We start from the raw sequence: 5207 nt of genomic DNA on the forward strand, positions 1-5207 counted from the left end.
GCTATGAAAAATTCAAAGTCCATCAGATTAATTCATAATAATGTATGAATGCAGAATAGGAACCAGTGGATTTTGTTTTTTTGGTTTCAGTATTGTAGAATTTTGCATCACTTAAAATGTACTTAGCATCACAATATAAAGTATTAATATAGTATTTACATGCTAAATTTTACTTGCTTACTGTTGTGTGATGAATTCCTTAACAAATGTGTCAGCATAAAACCCAGGAAAAAGCTGTCATCTGTAGGGACTCCATCTACTTTGTGCTACTTCAGTTTCTGCCTCTACCCCACCCCAAGCAAGCCACTGTGTACATTATTTATTCATAATATGGTTCTCCACAAAACCACTAATCTTCTTTTAAAACTCCTTTCAGCCTAGGATGGAGTTGTTTTTTTGTGATCCCTTTGTCAAACTCAGAAGCTGTCAAGATCCCCTCTCTCCTCAGTGTTCCAAAGAACTGATCAATTAACATACAACTCCTCATGCTCCACTAAAGCCCAAAGCTTCTGATTAATTTAGGAAGCACCTGAGCCTCCTAAGAGCCATAGCATAATGCCCCCCCAAGGCATTGAAGACATGTTTGGTTTGAAGCCTAGCACCAAGTTAATGGCACATCCTGCCTGAACCTGGTTAGCATCCAGAATATCAGCATTCTTCTTCAGTGCCCTGAGGAAAGCTCTGTCTACCAGGCATTCCTGGGGAGAACCTGTTAGTACTGACAGGAACTGGGTCTCAGGAGAGTAATGGCAACCACAACATGGTTTAAGCTAAGCACAGTTTAAGCTTTAAGAATTAAATCTAATGGCCCCACTTCCCTCTTTATACCCTACCACAACTGCTATAACGTTAAGGGGAGGGGTGTGCTAGGCTCCAGTTCTCATTTCCAATAGTTTTTTTCAATCCACATGCAAATGATTGTAAAGTATTGGCTCTGTCCTTGGCACAGCATCAATAACCTTACTCTCTCCTTCTCTGGCAAGTAGAACCAAGACCATTTCTTTTTTTACCAGAGAAACAGATCTTATCCTCATCAGTGGAACTCATTACAAACAAAGGGAAGACAGTCCTTCCCAAACCAAAAATCTAGTGCGTAAACTGTTTCCCTGAAAGAGGTCAGCCACCTGACTCCTGACCTTACACCTGTACAGCTAAAACTGAAACTGAATTCCTGCTTACAAAGTCCTGTAACAAAACTGATTACTGCATTAGAAGTGTCATGAAAAATGCAGGGAGGCAAAGAGCGTAAGCAGGAGAGAGAGATTTCTTCTAGAAATATACTACCTGTATATAACTTAGCTCCTCTACTGATATTTTCTCAACCTGATGACTGAAATATTGTAAAACTGGGCAATTTTTTGAGTGTAAATTTCAGAATCTTAATGAAGAACTGTATCTTCTGTACAGCTTTGTTAGGTTTAGGGATTCATTTTTCTGTGTAAGAATCATTGAATCACAGAATGGCTTGGGCTGGAAGGGACCTTAATAGTTCCAACCCTCCTGCCATGGGCAGGAAACACACCCTTCCACTAGACCAGGTTGCCCAGTAGCAATACCTTTCAGCAATGCTTTCACTTTCATCATCAGGAACAGCTGCTTGCTGGGAAAAGTGGAAAAAACTAATTAGGAATCTAGCTTTTATATAGTTTGCTGGGAGTGTTCCTCACCACTTTTCCATCACTAATGGCTTCATAATGTAGCTACTTTGAGTCAAAAACACCAAGTGTTTCCAAGTGCTAGGGTTTAATTCCACTAGGCAGCTAAGCACCATGCACTCAAATACGGAACACCAAGGTGGGTTATATTGTCTGGGTCCAGGAATTTTTACTTTTAATACATAATTTTCCATAAAAAAATACACAAGGTATAAAGTAACCACTGTCAGGTAACTTACCACTCCAATGAGTGCTTCTTTGATGTATTTAAGTGTTTTAAATACTGTTGGCATTTGGATGCAGCTTTAAAATATTTTGGAAGTATTTTTGCCTTGAATATACAGATAATACATACAAAGAATGCTTGTAGAAAGGATGCTTAGAAAACAGAGAGTCTTAATTGTGATTCTAGTAATAAAACTGAGCAATTAAATTATGCAGGAATATGTGTAATTTAATTTTCAAAAGTGTCACGGTTTGGCTGTGGGTGAATGCCAGTGCCCACACAGTGTCCCACGCTCCCTGGTGGTCTAGTGGTTAGGATTCGGCGCTCTCACCGCCGCGGCCCGGGTTCGATTCCCGGTCAGGGAAGCAAGAGTGTCACGCCTTCTTATTGGTGCAGTAGAGGCAATCTTTCAATTTTTCATGTTTAGTACTAGCAAGAGGGTTAATTAGTTTCACACTGAGGTATCGGTGCATACTGGAAATAGATCTATTTGAATATGTAATTACATATATATAGATAATTAATTGTGAAATTAGCATCCTGCTAGTTCAGTATAAAATATCTCATTAAGTCACATAAAAGGGCTTGGTGACATGGGATTCCCAGTTTCACTTTCTTTATTTTGATGTTTAAGACCACACTACTTAAGATGTGCAAACAATGGTTCCTGTCTTCTTACTTCTGCCAATGCTTATTCTTTCTGTAACTTCTACAAATGAGGATTATTAGTTGTCTGATCTGTTAATGCATTATTACCAATAAAAATGAAATCCTGGAAAGATCTTCCAATAAAGAAAATCAACACTGGAATTTAGTTTGGACATTAAGTTTCCAGAATTAGCAGTGGGTAGAGCCAAATACTACTTGAACAAAATTTGACTACTTTGCAATAGAAAAACTGCTTGCATGTTTCCCAACTGATTGCATTTTCTAGTAATAGGAACAAACCTAAGATACATTCTAGAAATCCTGAAGAAATAACTGACATAGACTGGGGCTATTAAACCTCATTGAAAATTAGTTTTGAGACTGTTAAGGAAACTTAGTAATGTTTTGAGTGAGATTTATTATTTTTGATAAAAGCTGATGGGTGGTTTCACAGCTCGTCTAGTGGCAAAGCCAATTTGATCCTTTCCCCCTGCCCAGGGGTGTTTGTTCCAGTGGACAAAGAAGGGCAGGAAGCTACTGCCTCAGAAATTGTGCCAATTCCCTTCCCTGCTTGTAAACCCAGATTAGTTCTCTAATCTTAAAAGGAAGAAAAATAAAAGAAAAAGCACAGTCTTTATTTCTGAAGTCAGAGAGAGATTGAGTTAAAGCCTGCCTCTGGAGAGCTTGTTTCATGTAGGCAGACATTGTTCAGTAATCCTGCTGCATTTTGCCATTTCCTTCAAGTTGGGATCTGCAGTGCTGCACTTTACCCAAAAGAAAAGGAAGATTGTAATTCTCGAAGTCTGTCACTTTTATGACACTGAGAACAGCTGACAGAGAACCACACCCTCAAAAAAAGAGTAAATAAAAATGTAAGAGCAAAGCAGAAGCAACTGAGGTAAGCAGCAGTGCTTTGTGTAGAAAACCCAAGAGGAAGAAATGATTGTTTTTAAAAGTGCAAAGAACCCTGTGTCCTGCTGCTTGACTGCCTATTGTGCTGAAAAGGACAGCTCTGCAAGTTCCTTATTATTTGGTTAATAAACAGATGAGTCTTGCACTGAGAAGTAAGAAAACATCCGAGTTTTCATGTTCTTGGTCAGCTACTTGACTGAGAAGAGGTGTTTGCAACTATAAACATCTCAGATACTGAATCACCCTAATCTTTTAATACTTGTATTTCTGAAAAAAAATTGCATAAAAATAGTGGCTACAGTTAGTACCATGAATAGAGCTGACAGTCAAGCACAGAAGAAAAGGGTTAAAACTTTTACTATTTCCAGAGCACTTCTTTTTCTAATGCAGAAATGGTACTGATGTACTATTTTTGAGAAAAAAATTTTCTGCATATTTTTTTTCCTAGAAAAGGAGACTAGGAGGTAGTGAGGGGAGGAGATATCAATTGGGGTGCATGTCCCAAACAGGAAATTGGCAGTCTGGTATTCTGAGGTAGACACCTGTGGATGGGTCTAGTTAGGGGCTGAATGTTTTTGCATCTGGTACCAACACTGTATGCAGAAATAAGAGTATTTCTGCACACAAGGTTGGTACTAGAAGAAAAAAAAATTTAAAAAATCTGTCCTTATAATTTTTGCAATATTGTATCTTAAATTAGTGCAGTTTACTTTAGGTATTCGAAATCAGTAATAGCAAGTAAATAAATTATTTAGGTAAGAATAATTTAGAGTATTCTATTTGGAAGTACTGGGAAGCTATAGCTGCCTCTGCCTTGTACAAGAATAAGTCTTTAGTTTTATGACACGTCAGTAGGAAAGTCTAGCTGTGGATGCTGAAATACAAAGTGGGCCGAGCTCTAAGCAGGGGAGTTAGTTTACCAGAGTATAAAACTAAGCTCAAGTTTAGCAGTAAGGATGTAAGGAATAAAGCATGACTTTCAGGCCTGGTGCATGGGAAGAGGTAACAGAGTGAGTGGAAGCAATGCCCCACATGCTAAGGGTGAATCCAGGGTCACATTTAGTTTCTGAATTCTTGCATGTCCTGGTGATAACGCTGCTGTGGTGGCTACAGCTTCCACACGGCCCTGTGGCTCCTCGGGGCAGGTGCACTGCCCTGCCCTCACAGTGAGTACCCTCCATGCAGGTAACAGGCTCCATGTTGGTGCACATTGCTCCTGACACAGCCCCGGCACACAGGAGCTGCCAGCACAGCGAGCACGGCCCCTGAGGCAGCGGCGGCAGAGAAGCCTTCCCTGGCCACAGCTGACACCCACAGGGAGACACACCCAAAGCTGCCCGGGTGAGAGGCTGCCCCGTGGGCAGTTCCGTGAGCGTGGCCCAGCACTGACCCCAGGCACTCGGGAGCCATTGTGGCACAAGACCAATGCCGTGCAAACGGGTCAAGGAGTCACCTCGGGCCCTTCAGGACACGATGCCCCGCGCCCATCTTGCCCCCTCGCTGCACCCCAGCATTGCGGTTGCCGGGCTCAGGAAACCACGTCTGGGAGCTGTAATAATAAACTTATGTCTGGGGCCCTCGGGGTAAGCCCCACAGGAGTGTACAACAAACGCCTTCGCCCCCGCGAAGGCTGGCACGGCCGCCCCGGCTCGGCGGTTCCCACAGCAGCTGCGGCAGGGTGGGCGCTGCGGGGCAGCACCGCCCCGGGCCGGCGGCCCCGCGCAGGCGCCGTGCGGCAGGGCGCGCCCCGCCGCCGCTGGGCCGGG

The 5207-nt window shown here is 42.4% G+C and overlaps 1 non-coding gene across 1 annotated transcript; it reads left to right on the forward strand.

Annotated features, from left to right (window-relative positions):
* Window positions 1-2174: 2174 nt before the first annotated feature.
* Window positions 2175-2246, forward strand: TRNAE-CUC (transfer RNA glutamic acid (anticodon CUC)). Its single transcript has one exon. It is a non-coding gene; the product is annotated as a tRNA-Glu (tRNA).
* The last annotated feature ends 2961 nt before the right edge of the window (window positions 2247-5207 follow it).

This window comes from Melospiza georgiana, chromosome 5, assembly GCF_028018845.1.
Source record: "Melospiza georgiana isolate bMelGeo1 chromosome 5, bMelGeo1.pri, whole genome shotgun sequence".
NCBI classification, from domain to species: Eukaryota; Metazoa; Chordata; class Aves; order Passeriformes; family Passerellidae; genus Melospiza; species Melospiza georgiana.